The 10,626-nt window shown below is 47.2% G+C and overlaps 1 long non-coding RNA gene across 1 annotated transcript; it reads right to left on the reverse strand.

The window, feature by feature from the left end:
• Positions 1-4,255: 4,255 nt before the first annotated feature.
• Positions 4,256-6,836, reverse strand: LOC134479234 (uncharacterized). The gene is made up of 2 exons (XR_010052291.1): positions 5,650-6,836; positions 4,256-4,531 (listed from the first exon to the last, which is right to left on the reverse strand). It is a non-coding gene; the product is annotated as an uncharacterized LOC134479234 (long non-coding RNA).
• Positions 6,837-10,626: the final 3,790 nt, after the last annotated feature.

Below are 10,626 nucleotides of genomic sequence, written 5' to 3' on the forward strand. Positions count from 1 at the left end.
AGCAGCTTGCCCCCAGGGCCTCACGAATGGCTCTGGCAACTGCAAACTCACCACAGGAGAAGAACATCCCCCTTTCTTTGACAGGTCTGTCACAAAGCCTTCTTCCAGGTCACCACAGCCTGGACTACATTCCATCCACAGGCAAACACTGAAACTCTAGGAAGACAGAATCTCTGAAAGGTTTTCCCGAGTTCATGGGATCCCCTGTAGGACTGACACCTTCTATGCTCCCTGCTAGCTACTTCCATGGTCTAGACAAAAGAAAGGGGTATCTTCCCTGTCTGGGAAAAGGACTCCTTCCAAATCCCCCTCACCAGAGACTCTGGATTTAGAAGCTCCTGAGGATGTCTGAGACTAAGAATGTCACCTTTCTTTTGGGGACACTTCCATCCCTTCTCAGAAGATGAAGCCTCAAACTAGTTTCAGTGGAACAACTACCTGCCTGTCTTCAGTGCCACAAACATTGATACAAGTCCTGAATATGCAACACAAAGGGCTAAAGACCAGGGGCCATTTCCCTTTGGGGACCATGTCAAGCCTGAGCCACCAATGGACTCTAAGACCTAGTTCAGAGGTATACTACAAGACGAAGGAACATTTGGCTCAGTGGGCGAATGAATAAATCCTACACTCTTTTTACAACCAGAAAGTAGTCTTTGCATGTTCTGTAGCTTCTGTTCCAGGCCCCCTTAGGATGTTAGGCAATAGTAATGTTACATCTTTTACATCTGGCTGCAGACACACAGGCCACATCTGTCCTTCATTCCTGGAATTCCTTCATCGCCTCCCCTGGAATCCTTGTGCCATTTCAGCAAAGTGAATGACTGTGCAATGATTGAAATTAATTTTAGATAATGGAAGAAAAAATACTCACCTTTGTAGAATAGAGGATAACCAGCCCCCTAACACCTTTGCACAGGCCTAGAGCTCGTGCAATCATCAGAACTAAAGAGTACTTTTGGCTCTAATTACAGTTACTTTGTATCAACAGCGATTCCCAAGTAAACCAATCATGCTTTGTTTAATTAAGGGACAACAAAAACTCTAAGATGGTTACCCTAAGCAAATGATCCCAAGTTTCAATACATCTGAAGTAAAAGAAGAAACAGAAGCAAAAGCAGCCTTTCAACTGTGTACAAGTTTCCTCTGAAACAGTTCGACAGAGGGCAAGGGATAGAGTGACATTTGAATGCCAAAAGGTGCTGGAGCTTTAAATGGTGCTGGCTTTGCTGTTAACATCAAGGAGTTGACCCCTCGAGGAGTCTCCGTATCCCCTCGAGTCTCCATACCCTATAATCACACAGTGCAAGGGACTCCCTTCCACTCTGCACACGTCTAGTGCTCATTCCTTGAAGAGGGTGTTTGTTTGTTTGTTTGTTTGTTTGTTGCCACTGAGCCTCTACCTGGGTCTCTTTGTCCAAACTGGCAAAGACATTCAAGGCTCAGCTCAAGGCAAGTCTCCTAGACACCCTCCCTGGCCACTCTATCTAGGGTGTCTTCTGTGTACACTCCTGCATGACTTTCTCATGATTGAATTCATAGCATTTCTCCTGTAGCTGTAACATTCGATGTTGGTTTCATTTTACTTAAAATAATAAATGTCTCCTCCCATGAGAACAATGACCTTTTGTTACTTGATCACAACCGTCTCTCAGGGTTGTTGATTGAATGTAAATAGATGAATGAATGCAGATGACAATTATGAAAATATCATAAGAGAGCTGCACCTTTGGAGGGAAGATTAACCTCATAGACTTCTTCGAGGGTAGAAGACCATGGCCATTTATTAAATACCAATTCCAGGCAGGACAGATAGCTCAGCTGCTAACACCAGTGGCTCTTCCAGAGGACCCAGATTCAGTTCCTGGCATCCACAATGAGTGGCTTATAACTGCCTACCACTCCTGCTATGAGGGAGTAGGGATCGAATATACCTGGCTTTGGTGGGCCGCACCACTGACTCATGCACACATGTTCATGTAAGTGAAGAGTTAAATAAATAAAATGTAAGGAACACAAATAGCCAGCTATCCAAGTGTCTCAGTAGATAAGAGAGCCAGGTGACCGGAGGCCATCTCTGGAGACCATGTGAAGGTGGAAGGAAAGAACTGATGTCACAACATATTCTCTGGCCCCCAACATTTGTGCACCCAGACCTGTTTTAAAAAAAAAAATCATGTTGCCCTAAGAATGGTGATTCACACTCCAACACTGGGGAGGCCAAAGCAAGAACATTGTCATGAATTTGAGGTTAGCGTAGACTATAGAGTGAATTCCAGGCCAGCCTGAACCTACAGAATAAGACTCTGTTTTGTTTGTTTGTATGCTTTTAAACGAAAGAAAAAGGAATTGGAATGTTTTCACTTTGGTACGAGATGTTCAGAGTCTAACGCAAGTCTGATGAGTTCCTTCAGTGTGCCGGAGGACGCAATCTGTAATTGAGCCTGTGTTAGAATAGAAGAGTAAGGGTTGCCTGTTCTGTTATCAAGATCACTATCGTTAGTCAAGAGAAGGTGCAGACCGCCGTGGCTAAGATGCACTGGATGCTGGCGAATCACTTTGGTCTCTGGAAGGGGCCAGTTGGGTCATGTCCCTTGTCTTTTCATGCAGGAAAAAGCAACAGAAATCTAAACAGGTTTGGTTGCGATCCATCCCACAGTTCCACAGACCCACTCATGGACTAAGCTAATTGCATTTCCTTTGTCCAGAAAGCATTGTCCTGTTACTCAGAGTAGAAAGGGTTCTGGCTATTGTCCCAAGGAGGCTGCCGGTTCTGGTCATCAGCTTTACCTCTAATCCCTTTCTTACTTTCAGCCCTGGTGCTTGGGTTTGGTTAAAGCAGGTGATTAGAAGTCTGGGGACCCACAGGTGTCTAATTGTCAGTTACGTTAGAAACTCATTGTTCTAGAAAAGGCCCAGAGGCTCAGGAAGCCAAGGTATAGGGCTTGCTAGCCTGTGTGAGGCCTGGGGTTGGCTCCCTGGCCCTGCAAAATGAATAAACATTAGCCGTAAGCCTGTGTGGAAAGGACCCAGTTTAAAAGGTTTGGGACAAAAAGCACCTTTATCCTGACTGTAGGCGGCCCAGGGTCTAGCTGCTATGTTTATTTAGGGGAGAAACTTACTGGGTTAACTGATCATAGGACTGTCATGACAGGTAAATTTATCGAGACAACGTGATAATGGAGTCTGGATCCAGTATTGCAAAGTGTTCCAGAATGTAGACTTGGTTCTGAATTCCTGGCTTCTTGACCTTAGGCAAATCAAGCAGTCTGCACTCAGCTTCCTCAATGGTAAAAGGGAGATGGTAATTGTGTCTGCCTATTGAGACTGTTAGGAGCATTCAGCAAAGCAAATCAGCATGCAGAGAGGGCGTATCACAGCTCCTGGGTGTGAAAAATGCAGTAGAAGAGCCGGTTGTTATTACAACTTTGGGAGATCGTCGTCAGTCAGAGAAACACAGAGGGACCGCATTATGTAGACTAACAGGGTTCTGGGTACCTACTGTGTAATCACGCTTTGGATTCAGAAGTGAGCAAAATATTGCTGTATTTCCAGAGTTTGGAAATCAATAAAGGCAAAAGACACATAAACACATACACTATAATACACGGTGATACCAGAAGTAGGCTTGAGGGATGAAAGGGAAAGGGAATCCTCATTAGAGGGGGGGTCTCTAAGTGACCCCTGAGTTGGACTTTGGAGGTGGAAGTTCAAGGCATTGAAACCACTTTAAAGGCACAGACTCATAAAACAACCAATTTGAATTTGCCAGGCGAAGTCTATGAAATGCTCGCTCGGGTAGAGGTGAGTGGAGGGGAGGGTGGGGATCTAACAGTCACATCAATATTGTAGCATCACAAGCAAAGGGGGTTAAAGGTAGGTCAAGAAGAGATAACCGTGGCCAGATTGCTCCGAGCCTGGTATTTAATTAGATCAGTCTGTTCGAAGACTTAGTTATGGCAGTGGTGGCGGGGATGGAGAGGAACAAGTGATGATCAGGAGGAAGGACTGCCCAGGCTTGGTGATGGGGGAGAGGTGGGTTGTGAGGGAGAGGGAGGAATCTATGCTCACAGCTAGGTTTTTACCAAGCTTGATACACAGGGAGGCTTATGGCTCCCCAGGGACTCTGAGTCCATAGAAAGAAGCCTGGGTTTAGGGGATGTGGGTTGTGTATGGAGCATGTTAGCTTGCAATGCCTATAGGATCCATCTAGCGGGAGAGGGAGGGTAGTCCCAGCAACTCAGTAGAAAATGGAAAGAGTTAATAGGATTTATTCAGAGCCCAAGGTTGGCACAGAACCTGTGGCCCTGGGGTTAGGTTTCACAACCTGTTCTGTGCCAGGTTTTGCTTTATACTTTACAGAATGTTCTGGGTCAGGGATTGCACTGCTAATCAGTGTCCCTCTAACAACCCACAGCTGATAGGCACACAATCATCACGTTGTCAAATGGCTGCCTCGTTTGGTCCTCTCAACGCCAACAGTCCACTGAGGCAGATATTAGGGTCTTCATTCACAGGAGCAGAGCACGATCTGGGAAACAGTAAGTCCATTGGTCAAGGGCCCACAACTGTTAAGTAGCAGACTTATGAGATTTGAACATACGCTTTGTGACTCTAAAGCCCAAATTGCTTAATCACATTACCAGATCATTAGAATTTGACTCTAGTTATATGATCTACTCCTCTGAGAAAATTTTTATGCCCATTAGGGGTGGTGGGATTAAAATATCTCTAAGCTGGGGCTGGAGAGACAGCTCAGCAAGTAAGTGCTTGCCAAAGCCGGACAACCCGTGTTTGATCCCAAAGACCCACACAATAGAAAGAAAAAAGTAACTACAGAATGTTCTCTGACTGCCACATACATTCAATGTAAATAAATAAACAAAGAAGCAAACACATGCACTCTTGGGGCTGAGGAAGATAGAGCTCTGGATTTTCCATTTATTTCTGTATGTGTGTGTGCACACACACTTGTGCCATGGTGGTATGGAGGTCAGAAGATGACTTTTGGGAGTCAGTCCTCTCTTTCCATTTCTACATGGCTTCCAGGATCAAACTCAAGTCATCAGGCTTGCTCTGTGAGAGGTTTAACAGGTGAACTCTCATCATCACCACCACCACCACCACTACCACCACCATCATCATCATCACCATCACCACCACCACCATAACCACCACCACCACCACCACCATCTTTTTTTAAAAGATGTGTCATTAATGTATTTTATGTATATGAGTACTTTGTGTGCATGTACATCTGCACACAAGAAGGTGGCATCAAGACAGGTCTGAGCTGCCATGTGGATGCTGGGACTTGAACTCAGGACCTTCAGAAGAGCAGAGAGTGCTCTTAACCATTAAGCCATTTCTCCAGCCCCCACAACCCTTGCCCCCAGCTGAGCTATCTTGCTGGCCCCTTTAAACCAATTGTGTTTGTTTGTTGATAAAGGATCTTATCATTTAGTCTTGGTTGGTCTGGAAATTGGGAGTAAACCAGACTGGCTTTGAACTATAGAGATCCTACTGCCTCTGCCTCCTGAGTGCTACCCACACCCCCCCCAACCTCCAAACAGATCTGACATGAAGTAGTTAGTTATGGCGCTCTATATGTGTAACCCCCAAATTGAGGAGTGGATAAAGGAGGTTCACCTCTGAAAGATATTCAAGGCCAGCTTTGGCTGTATACCAAGTTTGAGATCAGCATGAATAGTACAAATCCTTTCTGGAAAAAGAAAAATCAGGCAAAACCAAACTGATACAACATAGCTACTGCGAAGGCAAACGGAACTTGAGATATTTCAGTTAGCCCTGTTACTGTTGTATGAGCACTGGGGTTTTGATGTGTGTTTATAGGTAACCTTTTGTCGTGCTTACTGGCAAATGCAAAAACATTTTGTATGTTTATTATTAGCTGTACTCTTTAAAACGGAAGATTTCTTTAAAATTGTTCGCTTTGAAACTGCAGGACAATCAGGAAAACATGACACCGGCCGTCGAGGTACAGTTAAGCTACTCTCCTGCTTCCAAGGAATAGGCAGTCAGCACTAAACACTGCTCTAAACTATACAACTTTTACATTTCTTTTTGCGCGGGGGGGGGGGTGTGCTGTTGAGATGGCTCAGTGGTGTACAGTGTACACTGATCTTGTAGAAGACCTGAATTTGGTTCTCAGCACGTACCTGCACCCGGCACATCTGTACAAACGTGCACAGACACAGACATAAAAAATAGTAAATGTAGATTTTTATTAAAAATAGTCACAGGGCTGGCGCTGTGCTTTAGTGGCTAGAATGCTTGCCTAACGTTAAAGAAGTGCTGGGTTTGAGCGCTAGAACTGTTTGTACAGGGTACGGTGGCTCATACCTGTCATGTCACTATGTAGGTCTTGCTAGTATGCTTACGTTATAGATGACAGTCTAGGGCACAGAAAGACTATGGCCTGTACTTCATTATCCACCTGGAGTGGCGGCCCTGGAATCTGAACCCGGTGTAAAGTGTCCCCAACGCCTGCACGCTCAGCGGCTAGTAAGGAACACCAAGTCAGCAACAACCTTGCAGGCTGATGAAACGCTCGGGAAGGTTAGGAAGGCTCCTCTCTGCGAGCTTTCCAGGCTCCTCCCGGGGATCTCGGTGTCCCTGCACCCTCCTTTTCGGCACTCTCCGGGCACCCCCGCCCTGCTCTGCCAAGGCCAAGGTGTCACCTAGCCCTTCCCAGCTTCCGGCCCTTTCCTCCAGGTCAGCTCGCTCGGGCAGACAGCACCAGGATCCCGCCAGTCCTCTATTTACTGTTTGGTTTCCACGGTGACACGTAGGCGCCGTCAACGCCTCCCGTCAGAGGCCCCCACCCGGCGCCGTGACGTCTGCCCGCTGCTTCCGTTCTGCCCATATTTGGAAAGGCGCCGCGGGCAGGGAGGGGTTGGGAGCTGGACTCCCGCGGCGCCCCGCCCCCTGCTCGGCTCCGCCCCCGCGCGGGCCTGCAGAGCCCTGGGTTGCGCACCCCTCCTTCTACCCCGACCCTGCGGAGGCGGGCGGGGGCTCGGGTCGCCAGCATCCTTGGGCTAGTGGAGGCTGCAGTCAAAGCTTAGGACCTGGCTCCTCTGTTCCCGGTGGACGATCCAGGATCACGATTTTCTCTTTCTGTGCCCGGAAATCCTGGAAGCAATCCTGGTCTAACCCTCCCTCCCTTTGATATACTTGATTTCAGATTCTCGTCATTGCCGCAGTGGAAAGCTTTGAGGACAGACGTTTTGGGGTCTGTGTTTTTCCCTTGGGACATAAGTGGCCTTGGGAAGGCCACTTTCTCCTGGCTAGGGAGTGGGGCCTTTCTTTTTTTTTAAACCCTACCATCCAGCTGGCGAGGTCTTCCATCACCCTCTAACTGACCCCTCTTGATGACATAATTGCAAAGTGGGTGAAGTTCTTGTGGACCCCTGCAGTTCCTATGCCTTCACGAGTTGTATCTGTGCGTCTCCTGGGGCTTGCTCATTTTAGACGCTTAATTAACTTTAGTTAACTGCTGAATGAATGGATCCGAGACGGGTTTCACCTTCATAAGTCCGGACCCCGCAATTCCTTTTACAGGCGGAGGGAATATTGAGATGATTAATAATCGCGCGGCAGGGTTGCTGATGTAAAGCGATTTGCGGATGTAGAGGGCAATAAACATGCGGATGTAAAGGAATCCATCGAGATTCCAGAAGTCTCTGAGGAGCCGTGGGTGTATGCAGCGAGACCGTGGGGGCGGGGATGGGGCGGGCAGTGCCGCAGTGGCTACTGCTGGGTACTCCGTCGCAATTAATGAGATGTGTGGGGCTTATCTTCCCTCAATGCCAATGCCCTCTGCTATCCTCTGCTGGTCGCCCACGTCCCCCAGTCCATTTGGCTATAATAGAAGGTTCTTTTTTTTTTTTTCTTTCTAGAATTTCAAAACTGGAAGGACTTCAGAGATTAAACTTGTTATTTCATAAACAAGGGCACTAAAGCTCGTAGAAGTTGGTTCTCCCAATCAAGCTTGGACAGATAGCTAGAAATAGATAAAAGTCGGATTTCTGGCATTAAATCGTGTCCTTCGGGGCTGGGGATTTAGCTCAGTGGTAGAGCGCTTACCTAGGAAGCGCAAGGCCCTGGGTTCGGTCCCCAGCTCCGAAAAAAAAGAACCAAAAAAAAAAAAAAAAAAAAATCGTGTCCTTCTCTTTCCTTAGAGGGTATCCAGATGTGCTTAAACCCGAGCTCAGGTGACCGTATTTCTTGGCTTAGCTATGTACAGTTGGGCTAAACATTACATTTAGAATATCTAACGATGCCCACTGTCACAACTGGACAGCAGAATGGGATGAGAATGTTTACTCCTTAAAGCCCCTAGCATTCCTCTGTAGTGCGGCTGGTGCTTTGTCCAGGTCAGAACGGTGGTCAGCTGGGCTGAAACCCGCGCGTTAGACTAGCTTTTGTTCCTACTCATACCCAAGCCATAGGCAGACTGCTCAGACTGCAGCTGGTGAGTAACCTACAGGACCAGCCCTCCCTGATGCTTGGAAGGTTTCTCGTTCTCAGGAGTCTGGCTGCAGGGACTCATCTTTCAAAATTCCTTTTCAGCTTCACCCAGATTCTTCTCACAACCGCTCTTCTCTAACCTCCAGGTTGGCTTCGAAGACAGCTCACTCGGAGAAGATTGGTGCCTCCTCACCACCAGCTGATTTGAGGGGTGGTCTGGGACCGGTCCTCTTCCTTCTGACTGCTCTTGGAGCTGTAGCTCCAGAACAGCAGCTCTGCCACCTGGTGGTTCTGGGAGCCAAGTGTGCCCTCCTCCAGTCCCGTAGGCATCATCACAGTAGTGAGAGGGCTCGCAGGAGTTTGCCGTGAGGAGGCTAGAGGACAAAATGTGAGAGTTGTTTCTCCTCCTCCAACCCGTGGGGGAGCAAACCCAGTTTGTCAAGCTTGGCAGCAGACACCTCTGCCTATTGAGCCAGACTGGGGGCCCACTCTGAGGAAAGAAGAGCCAATCTGGCAGATGAAACCCAAACCAAAATAAAACCAAATAACTCTAGCTGGCTTCTTTCTGTGGCTTATTTCTGAGCATTTGTTTCACACGGATGTAGGAAGACAGTTTTGTTCTTTTTTTTTTTTTTTTTTTTGGTCTTTTTTTCGGAGCTGGGGACCGAACCCAGGGCCTTGTGCTTCCTAGGCAAGCGCTCTACCACTGAGCTAAATCCCGAGCCCCAGGAAGACAGTTTTGTAATCACTTTCGCCAGGGCTGCTTTTCAAAACCTACTCCTCTTTCCAACCAGATTTAAAGTCCTACACTTCTTTGAAATAAGTTTCTCTCTCTGTCTCTATCTGTCTCTCTCTCTCTGTCTCTCTCACCTTTTGTAATTTAGCTGCACTGAGAGGGACACATAGGGTATTTATAGGTTCCCTTCTTTTACAAATTTTAATTCATGTGCATGATGTGTGTACTTGTGTGGTTGCATTGCCACAGTGTACATGTGTGGGTTGCATGGACCACAGAGTACATGTGGAGGTCAAAGGACAGCTAGCTGTGTGTGGAATGGTTCTCTCCTTCCATCTATTTTTTTTTTTTTATAAAAAAGGTTTATCTGTTTATATGGGTTTTGTCTGCATGACAGGTACACATGGTTGTGAGCCACCATGTGGTTGCTGGGATTTGAACTCAGGACCCCTGGAAGAACAGCCAATGCTCTTAACCCCTGAGCCATCTCTCCAGGCCCTTTCCTACCCACCTTTATGAAGGTTCTAGGGATGGAATTCAGGTCATTTACCTTTGGGGGCTATTTGGCCAGCCCCCTTCCTTTTCTTTCATTTGTTCATTCATTCATTCATTCATTCATTCACTCACTCACTCAACCAACCTTTATTTTTATTGAGACTAAGTCTGTCTATGTAGTATGCACTGGCTTTAAATTCATGATCCTCCTGTGCCAGTCTTTTGAGTGTTGAGAGTATGGGTACATATCACTGTGTGGGGCTGGGAGGGGTATGTACCACCACTCGGTACTTCTTCAGTAACTTTGGGGTGGGGGTCATATGTTGTCTTTTGTATTTGGAGACCCCTCCCCCAATAGGGGCCTCCATAGGGCTGGGGACAAAAAATGGCCTCCAGTAAGTCATTGTTTACTGGTCATTTCTACAGACACACTCTGGACCTTTGCATAGATAAGCCTTCTAGAACTCTTAGTTCTTGGTGGTGGTGATGGTGGTAGGGTGTAGAGGGTGATCTAATCAAAGGTGGCTTTGCACAATTCGGAGTTGCACAAGAGAAACACCACCCAGAATGAGACGAGGAAACTGGAAGCTTGTAGCAGACTCAGAAGAAACGAGGAGGAGGGTGGCAACCAGGAAAGGAGGAAGCACAAAGATAGGGGTCTTCTGTGGCTGGGGTTGGGGAGATGCTTTAGAGCTAGCTTCAAGACCAGACTCTCTTTACTGTGCAGCCTCGGGTGTCTTACTCTGCTGTCCCAGCTTTCTTCTACACAAATATGTGCCCAGCTCATGGCTGTGCCAGGGTACAAGCTGAGTTGCCATTTATAAACGCCCCAAACGAGTACAGAGCACGCGGTGACTACGAATGAACTTTCTGGCTTCCCCTAAGCACCATCCTTTTTGGGCTTT

Source organism: Rattus norvegicus, chromosome 6, assembly GCF_036323735.1.
Source record: "Rattus norvegicus strain BN/NHsdMcwi chromosome 6, GRCr8, whole genome shotgun sequence".
NCBI lineage: Eukaryota > Metazoa > Chordata > Mammalia > Rodentia > Muridae > Rattus > Rattus norvegicus.